Here is a 20,281-nt window from a genome sequence, read left to right as displayed (position 1 = left end):
TCATGGAATACTGAACTTGAAAGCAAGATCCTAAGGTAGTAGGTCTCAATGGCAGAAGCACTCCTGGTATTTGTTAAAATGCAGATACCTGGGGCCCACACCAGACCTGCTGAATCAGAAGCTCAGGGAATGGGGGCCCTGATGTCTGCGTTCTTATCAGCTTCCTGCTTGATTGTTATGGACATTGAGGTCTGAGCACCACAGTCTTAACGAGTTCAGAATATTATGAAACTGACAAAATGATCAAACAGTATCATATTACCAAAAATAACTAGCTGCAGCTTGGAGTAACAGTTTTGGTTTAATTCTTTCAAAGTAGAGAAAAATGAAGAGTCAGAAAAGGGAAAAGGATTTCATAAAGATAAACAGCTGAAAGATTACAGGAATCTAGATTTTGGCTCAATCTAACAAGTTCTTAATTATTTGTCCCCAAACTGGATACTTTGAATGTAGTGATTTCCCCATCATTAGAGAAGTTGGAGGAAATCTGTCAGGCTCTGCCTAATTTCCTATCTGTGGCCTCTTTCTTCCCCCACAGTTAGAACTACTTGACTCCCAGGGCAGGCTTCACCCCACCTCAAGCTCTGGAACATTGATTCTCAAAGTGTGGTTCTCAGAACAGCAGCTTAAGCATCACCTGGAAACTTGTTAGAAATGCAAATTCTCAGGCCACACCCAGACCTACTGAGTCAGAGACTGATTTAATTGGCATCTAGGTGGGGCCTGGATTCTAGGGGGTAGAACTTTTCAGATCTCCCAGATGATGCTAATCTACAGCCAGGGTTGAGAATCACTGTCTTAGGGCAGCTTCTCAGACTTGAATATGTATCAGAATATTACCTGGAGGCCTTGTTAAAACACAGATCTCTGGGCTCTACACCTAGAGTTTCTGATTCAGTAGCTCTGGGGGTGGGTCTGAGTTCCCAGGTATGAGCACAGGGAACTGATACCTAATCCTTTTGGATGTTTCCCTGTCACCCCGCAGCCACAGGTAGTTTTCTTATATGTATTTGTTGAGCAATACTGTTAAATACTTGAAGGGGACTTGGTGCATAAATCCAGGTTTCTGTCTGTGCAGCTCTCTCCTCTCCAGTACTCTGTATACTACAGCTGCCTTGGTCTCCCCAGACTCTAAATTCTGTCTGTCGACTCAGGAGTCCAGTGGGCTCTGCCTGGGTTCTTCTTTCCTGAGCCGCTGCCTGGGAACTCTCGAGATAGTAAGATGAGAAAATCACAGGGCTCACTTCATCTGTTTTACATCTCTCAGGGATCACTCTTCCCATTGCCTGATGTTCAGTGTCTTCATAAATTGTATCTTTTTATTTGTTTGTTTCAAGCAGGAGGGTAAATCCATTACCTCTTACTCCATCTGGGGCAGAAGCAGGATTACAACATACATTTATTAGAGATTGCTGCCAGTTGTTGAGGGAGAATGAACTGGAAGCAGGCAGGAGGAGAAGAAGCGTGGAGACTAGTTAGGAGACTGGCTGTGGTAGTCCTGGTGAAGGGGTTGATTGAGGCATGGGCAGCGGTAATGGAAGTGGAAGGGAACAGAAGGGGAGGCATTTGAGTTGCATCCTGGAGGCATTGCTGAGAAGACGTCCTGATGTGGGAGTTCTACGTAGAGTGCCTGTCTTTGTAAACCTGCCTGTTTCACCTGTTGTTTACCCATGAATTGAAATTAGAGTCTGGTGTTAGATTACAAACTTTATGGAGGCAGAAGCAACTCAGTCTTGTTCATTGCTTTATGCTGAGAATGTAGCTTATACCATATGCCTTCTACAAAGTAGGAATCTACAAGAATCTATTGCATTAATAAATAAATGCTTCTTCATGATCTTTTCCTTGGACCAGACTGTCTTTCAGTCTTTTCAAGTTGCTTGTTCACAGATTCCCATTTTATTAGCTATTTGTTTCTATAGCTTGCATGGGACCCAGCAGCACCAGCATTGCCTAAGAATTTGTTAAAAATTCAGAATCTCAGGTCCCACCCTGTACCTATTGAATTAGACCTTGCATCTTTAAAAGACACTGGTATAGTTATTTTTCCTCTATAGCTTATAACGTATTTGTTCTCTGCTCTATGCAGCAAGGAGTAAAAGGCATAAAGATTGGACAGGTAATTTTTATACATATTTAAGTTTGACCCGGACCACTTCTAATGTCTCCTGATACCAAGTTCTACCTGTAAGATAGGACTCTGTCCTAATACCTGCCCCTGCTCCTTATGTGAATATTCCCTTAGTGCCTGCCCCATCCCTTGAGTGTTTCCAATTTCAGGTCAGTAACTTTGCAGATGAGTCTGTCAGTTTGTGTGTCTGTGTCTTTCTCTGTCACCAGCTGACATTTTAAGATGGACTTTAGTGTCTATGAAGTCTACAAGGATTCCAGAAAACCCCAGAATTAATACCAGTGGGAATAAATACGGGATCTGGAAAGAGGAAATCAAGGGAGGATATTCTGCAGCATACAGAGAAGATGGACGTCACAACCAATTAGAAGCAACAAGGTTCAAAAAACTAGAGGGCACCAACCCGAAAGGCTCTGTGCTCAGGGATTTGGGGATAACTGGCTTTTTCACAATGGGTAATTAACTCATGGAGTAGGTTCCTGGAGGCAGCTGGGAGAGCTGATCGACAGTGACAGAGCCTGGGAATTGCTTTCACAGCTCTTTTTCTGTTTGGCTCAGGAAGGTAGAGGGAAGTTGCTGTGGAAGTCATGCAGAATACTGCATGGCAAGTAGCTGAAGAAACTTGAGAATAGGTGACTCTGGACCTGGAAGGGCATAAAGGCTGTCTTCAGCTCTCTGAGTACTCACTTGGGGTGTCCTTCTTTTACACCTACAGTTGTATTCACATTATGTAGCTAATAAAACGCTTTCACAGACACAGTTTTATTTGAGGCAGTGACTGTGATGTAGGCAGCAAAGGTAATATGATTATTCTTATTGAAGCATTAATCTCTCCTTTCACTTTTTGCGTTTGAAAGATGAGGAAATTGTGGCTCAGAATAGAAAGAACTGTCCCAGGGGACTTTATCCTAAGTCAGGATAGGACCTAAGAATTCTGACCTTTAGACTAGCTGTCCTTTCTCCACACTTCATTGTATACTTGTTTTTCTGTTGCTCTATGCACCAGGAGTAAAAGTCATAAGGAGAAAGAATTCATTTTGCACTGGGCGGGATGATGTTACCTCTGAGTTTCTTTCTAACATTAACATTCTACTATATGAAGAGGGCGGAACATCAAGGACCCACATCATAAAGTTGAGTAACATTTCTCTATTACTGATCATATGCCAGGTTCTATGTTAAATGTTCTAGACACTTTCTAATTTAATCCTCATAATGACCGAGTGAAGTGGGTGTTAGTATTTTATTTTACAAATAAGTAGACAGAGTCAGGGAGAGTTATTTGCCCAAAGTTACATAACAGAAGTAATAAAGTTGTATTCAAACCCAGGCTTCCCATGAATCCAGAATTAGAGCTCTTATTTCTTAAATAAGCTTCCCTCAAAATGTGGTCTTGGGACAGCCTGAAGTCTCTAAAGTGTTTGTTACCCATCCTTGATGACATAAGGAGCTGGAGTTAGCATGCAAATCATTAGATTGGATGTTTAGGCCAGATGACATTTTGTGGGGGGAGGCGGAGAGACAAAACTCTCGAAGAAGGAAGCCGTGCATTGATCTACATCCTCTTCCAAGCTCTTCCTTGCAAATGGGTAACAACTGTCTTGGAAACTGTCACTTTGAATAGCACTTCCCTAATTTTTACTGCCCACAGAGTACCAAAAGCAATTATGTTATAGAGTCCACCTTCATTCCCTCGTTTGCACTGGCTGCTTTCCACTTTGATCTGAAAAGAGAATGTTAAGCTACAGGGCTCAAACTAACTAAAGCTTGATTGGACTGATTCATGCTTCTCATTCAATAAGCCTTTTTTTGAGTGCCTTTACATGCCAGCTGTGCAACCCCACCTAAATCTATCTCAATCATTTGCACTGTCTTAATTTCTACAGCTTCTAAGGGTCATTGAATTATATCTGAGAAGCCAGAGACTATCGATGAATGAAGAAACCACATCTCTATTCATTTTGAACTTTCTCACAGTGTAGTTTTTTTTATGGGTGCCCAGTAAATTTCATGGATTCACAGACTGACTGGAGGATAAGGGAATAAAGTTGAGCTATACCAGGTTAAATATCCTGTGCACAGGAATTAGTATTTCTATTTTGGATTGGTCAATTCATAGGTTCTTTCGGTAAATGATGGTGATTAGTACATGCCCATGGTCCTATCTGCAAAGTGGCTTTAGATATTCCACAGGAGTCAGATGGGATCTCTGTTTCAAAGGGAAAAAGAAACATTTCTACAGAAGATTGTTTTTATTGTTGAGTCTAGTAATAATTTTCAAACCAGATATGAATAAAGTTATACTTAAGTTACTGCTTGGAAAACCAAGGCAGAGAGAAAACCATGATCATATGGACGACATTATAATATGTATTGAATCTAAGGCTCACTCTCCCAATTTTTAAAAATTGAAACATGTTCTCCTTTAGAGTTAAGCATGTAATAGTTGGAACTAGGACTCCATCTACTTTCAGTCTTCTCCCTTTATGGTTTTGGTTTTAAGTTCTATCCTTTAGGCATTTCCTAAAACAATGTCTAAGTCATGGTTTAGGCATTTCCTGAAACAATATGTAAGTCATGGAGAAGCCCTGGGTCTCTATAGGAAAGGCAAGTCACCTTACCTTGCAAATTGTCAAAGATCATTCAAGTCTGGAAAATAAAGGAACTGAGGCAGTGGAAATCACTGGCCAGTTAGACTCATGGAGACATAAATAACATATATATCAGCACTGTGACTTGGGTGCTGGGGAAATTTTTAGCAGTTTTCTCTCTGACTAATGAGAGTTGGGCTGTGCTGAACATACCCTAACATTTTTTCTTCCTGCCTTGCTTTTGGCACATGTCATCAGTGTCATTAAATAACATGTCATAAGCATATTTAAAGATTTTTGTTTATCTTCCCAACCAGCCTTCATGGAGGCAGAGGTCACACATGTCCTGTCTGCCAATTCTCTAGCACCTGGCTCTGGGGCTGGCACAGAGTGGGTGCTCATTCAGTGTCCGCTTACTCTTTAGTGAGCATGAAGGGACAAGAGAGCTCAGTTCTGGATGAGTACGGGAAAGGGACTAGGACAAGTGTTGAATCTTATCAAAGCACACTTTTCCTTTTTATTGCTGGCTTTAAAGGAAAAGCTGAGCAAGGCAGACCCCTGGCCCCAGCCCCTCACACCTGCCATGTAATTTTCCTAGTGTGGCTTTTTTGAGTATCATCTTCCTACTTTAACAGCCAGAAATTGGCTCTGAAAGTGAATATGCACTTTTATGCAGAGGATTGCCCACATCCTCATTTTGTGTTGTCTGTTGCCTTTGAGATTTTTGTCTCTACTTGCCTTTTCCGTTATCTACTTCCACTACCATGGATGAGTGACAGAGGATCTTGCAACATGAATTTTCCTACACTTTTGGTGGTACCCGATGAGAAAGTGACAGGAAGGTCCCTATTTGCTCCAATGAGCTATTTGCCAGCCAGTAGAACAGTATATCTTTGAGGTTGGGGGTAGAATAAAATACACAATTTTGCAATTGAGAATGAATGTTTTATATTCCATTGACACTGGAAGTTTGGACATTTGGTCACTGTGTGAGGTTAGCTTTGCTGTAGTCAAAGATCCCAGTTCTGTGTGGGAGCCTCAACCTTTCTTTCTCTCATCTCTTATTCTCTCCTTTTGCCTTCATGGGATGAACTGGGGGAAGACTGTGACTCAGGGACGAAATGGGCAATGGGATCAGAAGAGATCTATGCTACAGGTATTTGGCATCAGAGGAGGTCTGTATGTGGGTAAGAGGCAGAGATCTGGGGACGTGAGCGTTTGGCTTCTGAAAGGTAGTGATGACTCAGCTCCAGGAATGTGGTAAAATAGTCCAGTAATTTCATTGTTTGAACTTTATTTTCTGTCTCTGGCTTGGGCTATGGCTCTGGATGTTCACTCAAACCCTACTTTACTCTAAGATTCACCAGGGTAGAAACCTTGGTAGTGTTCCTCACCTGTGTATTCCTCAAATTTAGCACACTGCCTGGAACATAGTAGGTGTTCAATACATTTCTGCTGAATTGAGCTGCAGTTCTGTGTCACTCACCTCTTTGGGACCTCTAAACTCTAAACTATGTGTTCTACTCTTGAATTCCATTCATTACCTTCCATCCCTTAATCACAGTGGTTGACCACCTAGGAGAAGTTCAGCATTTGCCATTTTGGTATCAAGACTATCCTGATGTTTTTTGATTTGGTCATCTTGTTTTTCTCCTAAACCCAGGGTACTTAATGTTATCAATGGAGTGCATGAAGTATAATATAGCTGTAAGTAACCTTCTTGAAGCATAAATCTACATAAACACCATGTCAGAGCCTTGCCATCCAGCGTTAGAGTGAAGGAGCAGAAGGGGTTTTGTAACACCTTGAGTTTAAACCTCTGACAAGTTCTAAACTTCAGTTTTGGCATATAAGGCAGTTCAAAAAGTTCATGGAAAAATGGAATTAAAAGATAATATGAAGACCCCTTATATCTGTTTCAGATAATCTCACCTGGATATAGCCAACTTTGTGCATCAATAAAAACAACATCCCCCAATAATAGTACTTAATATTTATTGCATGCATTCTATAATTCAGATAATATAATAGGCATTTTACTAAAGTTATCTCATTCAATCTTCACAAAAATTCCTATTAAATACAACTAACCCCATTTTACAAATGAAGAAGTGAGATTTAAGGACATTGAAGTTGGTGCTCTCAACTATTATGCTTGGACTGTTCAATTTAGCAACATGACAGCCATCATTCTGTCCTGTGGATAAACAAATTAGGTTACAGTGTGGAGTATGTGGCACTCATAGAATCAATGGGAAGGCAGACCTTGCGTTTATGAGCTGACTATAAACATGATGTAAGTTATGATGTAATGAGGTTCTACGCTGAATGCAATTAAGTGCTCAAATGGACGGTACAGATCAGTGGTTCTCAAAATGCAGTCCTCAGACCGGCAGCACCAGCATTCCCTAAGAATCTGTTAGACATGCGCATTCTCAGTCCCCACCTCAGACCTACTGAATCGGAGACTCTGGGATTGGGGCCCACTACTCTGTGTTTTAACAAGCCTTCCAGGTGATTCAAATACACACTAAAATGTGGGAACCACTGGTAGACCATAGATGTTAAAGGCAGTGCATTAGTTTCCTAAGGCTGTTGTACAAATTACCATAAACTGGGTGGCTTAAAACAACAGAAATTTATTCTTACAATTAGAAGTCCAGAAGTATGAAATGAAGGTGTCGTTGGCATTGGCTTTTTGGGGGGCCTCTGAAGGAGGAACTGATCCCATGTCTCTTTTCTAGCTTCTGAAGCTCCCGACAATCCTTGATATTCCTTGACCTGTAGCAGCATCACCTCAATCTCTATCTCTGTCTTCACATAGCTTCTTCTCTCTGTGTCTCTCTGTGCATCCTTTCCTCCTCTTGTAAGGACACCAGGCATTGGATTTAGGGCCCACCCTAATCAGTATGATTCTGTCTTAACTAATTACATCTGCAAAGACCTCATTTTCAAATAAGATCACATTCTGTAGTTCCAGATAGACATGAATTTTGGGGGACACTATTACAGCTCACTACAGGTGGTTATGATGAAGAGAGTTAGGTTGGTTGCAACTCTAGGGAAGAGCTTTAGAAATGTCTTTAAGGAACTGATCTGGGTGGATGAAAAAAGTGGAAATTTTGAGACTGGTGGGGTCATTGTAGGAGTGAAGGCTAGTGAGCAAGCATAGACTAGTCTGATTGGAGGGGAATGTGATGTTGGGGCGTGCACAGGGTTGAAATTAAAGCACACTTGTTGATGTGATAATCTATTAACAAATAAAAATTAGTAACATATCTCCTGTATTCTCTCATACAGCTAAATTAAATTTGTTATAAAACTGCTTGCCAAGTGACATATTTGTAGTAAAAATCAATCATGATATTATTCTAATAACTTCCATGCTACTTTTTAATTTTACAGATTGTTGGGATCTTTTATTTGATCTATTACCATCTAAATAATGCCCCTGTTTGCATCATGATTTGACACGAGGAAGTGCATCAAACCCTTCCTATAAATTTCCCATTAATGTTCGTGGAGTTAAATCATCTTAGCATGTGCTAAACTCACACCTATTACATTAAAGATTTCGCAGCTCTTACAGTACAGTCTGAAGTTTTAAAATATTCAATATCTCTGTTATCAGACGTCACAAAAGTAGTTTATTGGAGTGTCATCTTTGATTAGGTTGAACTTAATCCTCCTTCAGGCCGGATGAAAGAAAACACAACCCTGTTGCTAGAATGCCTGGTTCAAATTCTGGCTCTGTCTCTTGGATTTAAATAGTTTTTCTATGCCTCAGTTAATTTCTCTGTAAAGTGGGGATAATGATATTGGTGTTTATACTACTCAAATAAGTTAATATGCCTTTAGCATGGTTTGTGCTATATATGTGACAGTTTGCATTTTTATGAATAAAATTAATGTTGTTAATGCCTGTGACAGGTGAGAATTCAAAAAGTTTTTATAGCTTATCCCATTAAATGAAGATGATATTACTAGGGGCCCACATCTAGGATGCCTCCTGACCTAAACCACTCCCTTGGGTCCTGTCTGTTATCTGTAGCCACTCTCCAGGTGCTGGAGTTCCTGATAGAACCCACTAGGCTGATACAACCCTCAGTTCTCAGCCAGTGTCTGTGGTGGACCCTATTACTGCCAGACTACCTGCCGTTTCATTTTTCCTTGTTGAACCCAGAATATCTTAAAGCTGAAGTCTCCCAAAGGCTGCAGTTACCACCAGTAGCTACATGAGCTCAACCTCAGGAGAGAGCAGCATGCTGATGGATGATCACAACCTTAAAGGTCTCCATGGGCATGACACATTTGACCACCAGGATGTCAATAACAGGTGCCAGTGTCAGGGATACCCTTTCCTCAGTTGGGATCCTCAAATACTCTGGCAAAGACCACACAAGAGGCAGGAGTTTTGGGAGGCTGAAGGGCAGAATGTCGATCAAGAATTTATGCTGGCATAAGCCTGGAAAAGGTTCTAGAGGTCTTCTGGTTGTGCCAAGAATTTAACTCATTAGTTGCTGGATGGTGGTGGTGGTGGGGGGGCTTGTGGTCTCGGCAAAGGGACTACTTACCTAGTACAAAACTACTACAATGTTTTAATAAGCGGAGGAGCTATTCTAGTGAGTCCTGGCTGAATCTTGGCCTTGGGCATGGAGAAAATGCAGCTATGCCGATAAGGCAAAGCCAGTCTCTAAAGGCCTTGAGTTCTGGCCTCTGGGGTTGGACTTCCTCCAGTGGGCACCAGGGAGTCGTTGTTGGCAGCCCACCTCGATCTTTGATTTAAGCAAAACAGAGTTCTAAGCCAGGACTTAACTGAAAGAAAAAAGATGTAGCTATTTTTTCAAGGAAAGGTTCTACTTTAAAACATTCTTGTTTATTTGGTGTTTCCTCTGTTTATCTGTTGGCACCACTCTTTTGGAGGTTAATATGAGTTCTAGAGAGAGGAGAATGGATCACAATATTTAAGCCTTTGCAGATGCAAGTCTTTTCCTGATAATGATTTAGGATTTAATAAGTCATTAAAAATTCTCCAAATGCTTTGCAGGTGGATCTTTTTCTTTTTTCTAAAGAGGGAGGCTAGGAAAAAAAATTAGAATGATCCTTAATCTTAAATATCATCTCCAGTTTTGGAGAGACACAGCTGCCAGTCTCAATGCTACTAATTGTTCCCTATCTTGAAAATGCTGACTCCTCATTTGGACACAGGGTATCAACATATACACAGAAAGGTTGTTTGATTGACATCAGCTCTCCTTCCTGAGTCACTGGTCTATGGCTATGCCCCCTCACTGCAGCAGGCTGCAAAGATTGCCACGGGCAGAATGTTATGAAGGGCTTATTTCCCAGAATTCTAGGGCAAGCGTGAAGTAGTCTCCGTTGGAAGTTATTTTTACTCCCACATGCTCCACCAAATAGCAGATATAATGTTGAGGAGTGAAGGTCATGTGTATATTACAGCATTTATGAGCATGGGTTTATGAATCAATTAGCCTGGGTTTGAATCCTGGTTTTTAAAAGAAAAGTTGAGAAAAAATAAAGTCACAATAATTCTTAATCTTAGGTAAATATCTTCTCCAGTTTTGGAAAGATGCTGTTATCAGTCTTGGTGCTACTAACTGTATGAAACATCCCGTATGGCTTTGGGACCTTGGATAACCGCTCACATGTCAGTTTCCCATCTGTAAAAAGGGAATAAAATATTTGTTCTACTGGGCCATTATGAGGATAAAAGAAGTTAATATAATCATCTCGGCCTAGCAAAAGTTTTCTTTTTGGGGAGGGAGGGTGTGAGGAGGGAAGGCTTGGGGGTCTTAAAACAGTTTATGCCCTTTTTACAACTTGTGAACAAGTGTGTATGTATGCTTGTACATATGCAATGGTATATTAAGCAGAAATCGTCTGGAAGATAGCAGTCATACAGTAATTTAAATAAGGAAAGTTTACTATAAAGAATCATTATGGGGTTTGAAATAAAGAGGGCTTGGCTAAAAGAAGTAAAGAGAACTCCAAAGAAGATAAGAATATCAAATATAAGGAGTTGCCCCTACCCTTAGGGCTGAGATAGTGTCACAGGTAGAGACCCCCTCTACCTCTAGGCTAAGACCCAGACCTTGTTTAGGAGGACACATCTGTGACTCACTGAATGGCAGAGAAGTCACTACAGTGCTGCACTGGTAGAACTTGCTAGAAATCTGCCCTCTGGAACTTGAAGGCAATGTACCTTCTATGATGCTGGGGAAAGCTGTCACAGAGAGGTGTCTCCCTGGAGTCACTCTGCTATAAACCTCCCAAGTACTACTGACCACTATGCACTTCAGAAGCTTGTGCTCAGGAAGCTGCCTGCACTGCAGGAGCCAGACGGTGGAGAAGCTGTGCATGCTGTAGAAGCCAGACACTGCAGAAGCCACTTGCACAGCAGGAACTGGGCATGGGGAGCCACCTATGCTGAAGAAGTCTCCCTACTGAGCACACTGGAACCAAGAAGGAAAACCCCTTCCTGCTGAAGTGTCTCGTTAGTGCCTTTTACTGGCAAACCATACATCATGCCAGCTGGCAAATGAAATTTATGTATTTAAAGGACCCAACTTCGATTTTCACAGAGCAGGCAATGAAGGTTATTTTGAAGCTGAAATGGTGAAGAAACAAATCCTTAATTCTGAGCGTCTGTCCCATGCTCAATTTTCTGCTCCCCTGGCATGAGACTTCTTTGAGTAATTCACAACATAACTAATGCTCACCAACCCCTACTAAATATTTCCTTTTTACCTTGGTGTGTAAGCTTACAATTTTAAATGATTTCTTCAATTTGTAAGGTGATTTGCACTGAAGACTATTTGTATAATCTCTTAAGAAAATGAGCTCCTAGGACTGGTGGGGCTGGGAAAAAAAATGATCTCCAGTAGTGATAAAATGTGGTTGTTGTCACAATTAATACATTTAGCCAGGGAAAGAGAGAATTTTTTTTACTGTTTTTTTTTTTAGTTAGAGAGAACATTCTCTTAGGATGGATCTTGTTAGAGGTATAAACAATAGGGAACTTTTAGCCCAAATGTGTTTTTGCAATCTGCTAATACTTTTTAACCTAATATTTCTCTCTCTCTTTTCTTTCTTTCTTTCTTTCTTTTTTTTTTTTTGTGCCTTGTTCTGAATGAATTAATAGCATTAAACAAGAAACAGAGACAAATTAAATTTATTCTTTGGACAACGTGGAGCCAGTGAGGGTTTTGAGCCAGAACTGTGATGTGATTGAAGAAGTTCTGTAGGAAGGTCCACATGATACATGGCATGTAGTAAGTGCTTAATAAATGATGCCTACTTGGGCTATTGCTAATGTGAATTTCCTCTGTATCGTCTGAGTGATGAGTGTTCACCTTTTGTGAGAGAGGTCACAAAAGGGTCCAGGCAGAAATAATCAGAAGCAAAACCAGCTTAAATTTTTTTTTGTAGCATCAACTAAATAGGACTAGGTAGAAGAAGGGAGGGTGGCTTGGATTCCTTGGCCCAGGCTCTGCCTTAAGCCTCTAGAGCTCATTTAGGAGACTAATGAGACCAGGAAGACCTTGTCTATTGACCCAGAAGTAGAGGTAGAAAGAAAGGGCATGATTAATTTAATGCCTGAAACAGAGATAGACAAATGCCACACTAGGTCAGTGAGCAGTTGTAAGCCTCTCCTCCTCTCTCTTTCTCTTTACCAGCATTTCCTATGCTTCCCAATGAAGTGGGAATGCCAGTTTGCATTTATTTTCTGCAAGGGTTTATTGAGTGCCTCCTGTGTGTGAAGGGCTTTGTAAGGGTCCATGGCCTCTTAGTCAGAGCTGGGGTCTCAAAGGAGCGCTGGGAGACGCGCAGGCTAACTCACAGGAAGCTGTATACAATAGGCATCATAACAGCACAAGTGGCACCTGATTCCACAACTCCATAAAAAACACTTTCTCGATGGTTCTCTGTGACCTCTTTGTGCCTAAATGCAAAGGATGATTGCCAGCCCTTGTTTTACTTGGCTTTCAGGAGTCTCTCCTTGAAAGTCTCTTTCCTTGGCCTGCATGGCCTCACCCCCTTTAGGTGTTCCTCCCGCATCTCAGGAGTCCTCTTTCCTGTCTTCTTTCTCTGAGTTTCACCCTGTGTATCCTTTGAATATTTGTATTCATCATGGCCCTCATCTAGCCTCATGCTATACGCTTTTTCTGGGTTGATTTAATCTGTTTGCAGTGCCTTGATTACCATTTACCTATAGCTGATGATACTCATATTGAAAGCCCGGGATATTCTCTTCAACTCCTGCTCCGTTTATCTAACTGTTAGCTCACTGGACATCATGCCTTGAAAATCCCACAGACATTTTATTCAGTTCACTCCAAACTCCCACTCCAGTTTCCCCCATCTCAGTAAATGGTCCTCCTTTCCAAACAGTTGTCCAAACCAGAAACCAGAGCATCACCCTTGACTCTTACTCTCACCTCCAGCTAATCAGCGGCTAATCATGTTGATTCTATGTCCTTAATGGCTCTCACATCAGCCCTGTCTATCTTCATGGAACTGTGCTAGCAGAGGCCACCTTCATCTTTTGTCTCATTATTGTGACAGCTCAATCTCTTAATTCACACTCTTTGCAGAAAGGTTTTCCCACGGGCAAGTAGGATGTTACACTCTACAGTTCTTCCGTAGCTCCCCGTGTCCTCAGGATCTAGTTCTAGGTGTTTCATATGATCCATAATAAGCCTCTTTATGAGCTGATCTCTGTTTCTCTCTCCAGCCCTTCCTCCTCTCACCACTCCAGCATGTTTGAATTCTCTGCTCCAGCTGTATTGAACCCTAAGCGATTCCCTGAATGCGCTGTTCTCTTTGTGACTAAACCAATCTTTCATTTCTCCACTTCTTCCTTTGCATGACTCTCACTTCTCCTAAAGGACTCAGTGTAGATATGTATACATGCCATTTCTTTCAGGAACTCTTGGCCCCCACTCACACCCTAGCCTGGCAAGACTGGCTGAGATCCCATATGTGGATCCCATTACATCCTGTGTTTATCCCTGTCATGTTCCTTGCTACAATATTATGAAAGTGCCTATTTACTGTTCACCCCACCCCAACACTATATCTTTGTTACTTCTATGATCTTACTATGTAATATGCTATTTAGCATGTGGATACCTCTTGATATTCATCTGTGTATGTGTGAATCGCCAATGTTACCAAGAGCTCTGGGAGCACAGAGGTCTATCAGGGAGAGAGCTGTATCGGGGAGGACTTCATGCAGTCAGCAGCACATCATGTGGGCCTGAGGTGGAGAGCACTGGAATAGCAGGCAATGAGGAAAGAACATTCTAGGAGGTAGAAATGGCTTGAGCAATGGTGCAGAGGCAAGGAAGTGCAAGGTGTGGCTGGAGCAAGCCTGTCTATAGGGGAGAATGGGATGCAATTCTGGAAAAGCGGATTGTAGTTGAGGCCTTGAAAGCCAGGCTAAGTTCTTTCTTTAGGTAATAAGGAGGCAATGAAAATGAGTATGTTTGTGGAGTAATCAAACAGATGCTGTAATAATATTATCCTGGAAGATGGTATTCAGGATGGATTGCAGAAGAGAGAGGCTAAAGAGAGAGTACAGTTAAGAGGCTGGGATGTTGACTCTCATGGAGTAGAGTAGGAGGTGGGCAGAATGGTGGCAAAATGGGAAGTGAGAAGTGGGGACAGATGTGAGATAAGGAAGCTCATAGTGGATGCTGTAGATTTTATGAGAATAAAAAGGGTCTTGCATTCAGAGTAAAGGGATAAATTCTGCTGGTGACCTTAAAAAGTATGAGTGGTTTAGAAGCGTTACAACTGGAACTGCAGTTTGGAGTCAAGGTGAAGACATCCGTGTGGTCTGATGGTGAATGAGGCGATCCATGCATTGCCAAGAGCAGTGAGGACCCAGCCGAGCTGGCCCAGCATGCACCGGTAGTAGATCCAGCCAGGTAGATTTTTTTTTTTTTTTGTGACCGGTAAGGGGAATGGAACCCTTGGCTTGGTGTCGCCCACACCACACTCAGCCAGTGAGCGCACCAGCCATCCCTATATAGGATCCAAACCTGCGGCCTCGGTGCTCCCAGCGCCGTGCTCTCCCGAGTGAGCCACGGGTTCGGCCCCAGCCAGGTAGATTTTTGTCTCTCTCCTGCACTGTGCTTCTTGGAGCCAGAGGGAAAGCTGTAGGGATTCAAAGGAAAGGGAGCAGATCCTTTCTTCATGAGTTTCATATGCTTGTACAATCTGTAAGGAATGATACCTTTCAGATCTGGTCAAGAAAGATTTTCATACTTGGATAACTGTGAAAATTGGGACACTTTATTATTTCCTCTTGTGACCCAAAAGGCACCTGGGGATAATTGAGATAATGGCTTTGTGATGATAAATGGCAGAGCTAGTGTTGGAACTCAGGGCAAGATGGGGTTTGTGTTCCTAACAATTGGGCCAAACCTCTTGGTTCCTATAATTGTGTTATTTGATGGTATCCTGTCTAACCCACATTTTCCAGATGAGGCCTGGGTTCTATACTTGGAGTTGCCTTTGTAGCAGATGGCGTCATCCATTGTAACCAGCCAGCAGGGTAGGACCTTTTCCCAACCCCAGGACTCTGCCAACTCCAGGGCAGGCAAGTGCTGTGGAGAGAGTGGGATGAAAAGTGGGTGTGACTGTGTTCCTTGAGAGGCTCATGGAGTATCTCTCTCTCAGCTGTCCTTGTACCAAGAACAACCAGATTGGCTACTCCTGAGAGCTCAATATGGCCCAATCCTGCCCTTCCTCCCACCCCACTCCTAAACATGGAATTGGTCTTGTGTACCATATCCTGCTTGGGGGTTAGAAGGAAGACAGCCAACTGCTAAGGCTCTATTTCCCTCCCCACCTGGAGAGCTGAAAACATACCTAACCAGTCTGCACCTGCCTTATAGATCAAATCACTTAAAGGGACAACTGGGTGTCAGGTGTTATCTTCAAATGGAAGAATTGAGCAAGAGTTTTCCATCATTAAACTCCTGCTTTAGCCTCCTATTTTGACTTGTTATCTTGAATCTTGGTTCTAAGAATTCTGGTACTAACAGCTTCTTGTAATCCCAGTTAATTGATCATTTTACTTGACCTGGGCTCTTCTAATAACTCTGATCTCCACAGGGCCAGTCTGGTTTATAGAATCTTTAAGAACCTTGATTGTCCTCATAATATCCTTGTGGTGTCAAGGGACTGGGTGATGTTAGATTTCTAGTTCATCTCAAAGGAATAAATACTGATCACATTTTATGCAGTTTATGTCCTGCACATTGCAATGTCTTTCACAGTCCTGAAGTACCTTAGTCCCCTCCCTTCACCATGTTAGCATCCATTCTATTGAAAACAGTGGGGCAATACGCTGGGGCAACACAGGGAATACGTTCAACAAATGCAAGCTTTCCTCTAATCAGGAGCATTTGTCTTCAGGTATCTTATCTGGTAGCCTCTGTTTTTCCTGTGGGTTCTTGACATCTTATGTGGTATAGCCCATCTGTTACTGTTAGAAAAGGGAGTAGATCTGGCTTCAGAATGACAAGACTGCGAGTTTGAAATGTCATCAGGACTGACTGATCCTTTCTCTTTTTCTCTATTTTTCTTTTCCCCCATCTCTGCTTCTCTGTGTCATTTCCTTCTCTCCTATATATAGTTTTTCTTCATGTGGTAAAGGGAAGTTCAGACTTAAATAATCAGGTTAGTTACTTTAGAGGAAAGAGAAACTCTTCTGCCTCTCCACCACTGCCCTTTAGTATATAAACATTCCAGGGAAGGATGCTTGTTGGCCTGCTTGAGTGATGTGACTGTGCCTTGGGCCAGTCAAGGGCCATATGCCTAAGCCCTCTGGCCAGTGAGGTAGATATTTCACAAGAAGGGGAAGGAGCAATGGGAAACATAACGAGAAGACAAGCACCAGCTTTTACTGGGTGGCAAGAAGAGCAGTAGAAATGAGCATTCATTTCTATTAACATTTTACTGCTTCCTTATAGATACATTTTTCTCCTAAGGAGATAAAAGTTGAACAAAGGATTCACCTCATTAAATGACTAAGGAGAGACAACAGTCTCAAAATGGGAAATGTCTAAACCTACCATTTTCCCTACATTTCTTTCCCAGTCATTCACTCTGCCTTTTAAACAAAACTGGCTAACTTCTTATGAGAAGACAGAGAAATGATTTTTTCCATTATATTTGATTGAGTGTCATACTCTTCTTTCTTAAGGGAATACAGCAGTGAAACATGGATTATCTCCGGGGCAAAGGAATCGCCCCAGGTGTCTAAATAGGACACTGCAGAGTTATAATCTTGCTGCCCTGAATAGAAGATGGGATTATCCACTTTGAAACTGCTTCCTGGTTCACTTCTGATGAAGGAAAGTCCATGCTGACTTCTCTCTTCTGGTTAGGTGGATGATAAAGTGGTATAATATAGGAATGATATAAAGTGGTATGATATAGGTGATATATTTGCCTTTATTTGATAAAGGCAAATGATATGAGAGAGATGACAGTCCCCAAGCCAGTGGGGGCCCATGCCATTTGTGTAAGATGAAGGAAGGCTGCACGATTTGAGGGCACTTTCAAGTTTTCATTCACAACTCTTGACTTGTGTTACTTTTGAGTCATACTTACTCTCCTGTGCCTGTTAGGAGACACAGAGGTTTAACAATTCTAATGTTTACAATGCAGTCGAAGCTGTCTGGATGAGTATCACAATCGATAAGACTTATAACAATGAGCACAAAATGGAAAGGATTTAATTAGAGTTGGTTTCAGGTTACTTTGAACAAACTTTTACTGAGATAAAGGTCATGGTGCCCTGCTCAAGCTAGAGCCTGTGTGCCCGCACAGCGGCACTGGCGTCAGGAGCAGTCTGCGAAAGTGACAGCCACAGCGCTGCTGCCCCCATGCCGCCCCCGGGCCCCCTTACCCCCCACCCAGGGCTGCCTGCACCTGCAGACCTTTTCAGCTACCTGCCCTTGCATGGAGGCTACCAGGACAAGCAGCGCTAGGCATCCCCTGTAGTTGCCCTGACCCCGCTGGAGCCCTGTGCCAGCCACGCCACTGCAGCCTTAGCCCTGGATGCTGCCTGCAGCTACTACCACCTTGGGGCTATCCGGGAGTGGACCCTGGACTGCTGCAGGCTGCACGATGACCGCGGGTACCCCTGTGGCTACCTGGCCGTGTGCAAGGAGGACCTGATGCCTCAGGATTTCCAGCTAGCCACGTGCAACCTCTTCATCAGGAACTCGGACCACATCGTGTCTGAGTTGGAGATGCACAGTGCCTTTGAGAAGTATGGCATCATTAAGGAGGTGGTCAAGAGGCCTGTCAGTGGTCAGGGTGGTGCCTATGCCTCTTTCAAGTTCCAGAATGTGGATGCGGCCCCCAGGGCTAAGGTGGCCATGTCGGGCTGGGTGATTGGCTGCAACCCCGTTAAGGGAGGCTATGGGGCTGGCCTGTTAGCTCAGCTGGTTAGAGCACCTGTGTTGTAACACCAAGGTCAAGGGTTTGGATCCCAGTACGGGTCGGCTGCCAAAAAAAAAAAAAAGGTTATGGCAAATGTCACTACTTGTGTGTAGATGGGTGGCTTGGGACTTAACACCTCACTGCCAGCTCTGGCTGGCGAGTTTGACCTTTTGGGGAACATTCAGACCATTGATCACATCAATGGCCATAGTTTTGTCTATATCCACTATAAGAGCTTGGGTATGCTCCAGACCACATGTACCAAAATGAGTCTGAAGAGACCGCAGGCTCTGAGTGGATTTTGCCAAAGCGGAGGAAACTCAGTATCCCCAGCAATACCAGCCCTCACCCCTCCCTGTGAAATATAGCTTTTCACAGATGGATATACCCAGCACCAAAATCTGGATGCCAACCTGTGGGTGTGGGATAGGACCCCCCCCCACACACCTCCTATACTCAGACCAAGACAGAACCTTTTTGGAAGGGGCCTGGACCAGCTCCAGTAAAATGCTCTGACCGCAGAAAGAGCCCGGAGGGCTACAGCCCTCCAGTAGGCAGCTCTGGGGGTGGAGATGGAGACTGTGGCATGCCCAAGCCCTGGGAAGAGGCAGAAGTGGAGGAGCCTTCCCAGTGACCGTGGGAAGAAGACCCACTCCACTTAGAAGAAATGTAACAGGACCAAGGGTGGTGGGTAGCTGCAAGGAGAACCACTCTAGTCCAGAAGTCAAGCAGCAACTCCCTCAGCAACAGCAGACAAGAGGCTGAGGAGCGGGGCTACCTCCACCACCATGAAGCTCCAGGCTCTTCCTACAGGAAGAAGACAAGAGATAGCGAATGCAATCATCGGACCACTGAGTCTGAGTCCAAGCCTCTGGAAGAGCTGAAATGTAAGACCCAAATGCTAAAGAATCTTTCAGAATATGCTCAGACACAACAGCTAGGTTGGAATGGGCTTCTAGAGTTGAAAAACAGCTGCTTTCCAACATCTATGCACATTCTAGAGAGGGACCACGGGGTTATTGGTGGTCTTCTCAAAGACCACACTTCTGGGAGCAAGCTGACCCAGCTGAAGATTGCCCAGTGTCTTCAACTGGATTAGCCCAAGCTTGATGAGGTCATGCGATGCATCAAGCAGGGAGCCCTAATGGCTACGTAGTGCTCCTAGCCTGCAGGGAACCCCCAGCAGGCCTGGCACTGAGGGGATGCCCACAGTACAGCCAGGCCTTCAGAGGCAGCTTCTCAGGAACCTGGCCTCCTGCTTGAAACAGAAGCCAGCAACAGGGTTGATCAGCCTGCCAGTGGGTGGTTCTGATCCAAGGGCAGAGGCAGCTCAGGCATCCTCTACGCCTTCCCACCCTGTGACTTTTCACAGCAGTGCCTCCAGTCAGCAGTAAGGACATTGGGCAAACTAGAAGAACATATGGTGATAGTTATAGTAAGAGACACCTCCTAGCCTAACCCTGTCTTTTCTAGCTCCATATTTGTGTCACAAAAGCAGTCATTTCAAAACCTGACCCCCTCTCTACCCTACCCCCTTGGTTTGAATTCTCTGCTGGTTTATTTTGGTTTATTTGGTGGGGATCAAGATCCCGTCCACCACTAAAACTAAGACTAAGTTCTTAGATTTGGGAGGATTTCTTTTTTTTTTTTGTAACAGTTAGAAGGGACTCTCATATTTATTTCTAGTATACAAGATACTGTCTGCTGTGTTCTGTAGTTTTTAAAATTTTTGACTAACTGTATGGAAAGTTGTCAGTAAAGCCCTTGGTGCTGACAATTGACAATGATTTTGATGGTTACTATAGAAATCACCACTACTCTTACTCTATAATATCTTTTCAGGGTGATAAGTTCTTTAACATGCATGATCCCTGTGGCAGACATGAGAATGTGCCTTTCATAGCTCCAGCTCAAGAGAACGTAATTGGCTAATGGCCCCAGCATCTGTACTCTAAAACTCATTAATGCCTTTTTGCCAACAACATGCTTCCCACAGGCTGCTCCCAGCCAGTGACCAAGCGTGGCAAAGATTCCAAGGAGGCCCATTTCTGGGAGACAACGGAGCCTTTTGTGA

General features: G+C 43.2%; 1 pseudogene; it reads left to right on the top strand.

Moving 5' to 3' along the window:
- Window positions 1–17,690: 17,690 nt before the first annotated feature.
- Window positions 17,691–19,660, top strand: LOC103603509 (annotated as a pseudogene).
- The last annotated feature ends 621 nt before the right edge of the window (window positions 19,661–20,281 follow it).

Source organism: Galeopterus variegatus, unplaced genomic scaffold (genome assembly GCF_000696425.1).
Source record: "Galeopterus variegatus unplaced genomic scaffold, G_variegatus-3.0.2 Scaffold4645, whole genome shotgun sequence".
In the NCBI taxonomy this organism is placed as follows: Eukaryota; Metazoa; Chordata; class Mammalia; order Dermoptera; family Cynocephalidae; genus Galeopterus; species Galeopterus variegatus.
This window is presented reverse-complemented; position numbering and strand designations above follow the sequence as displayed.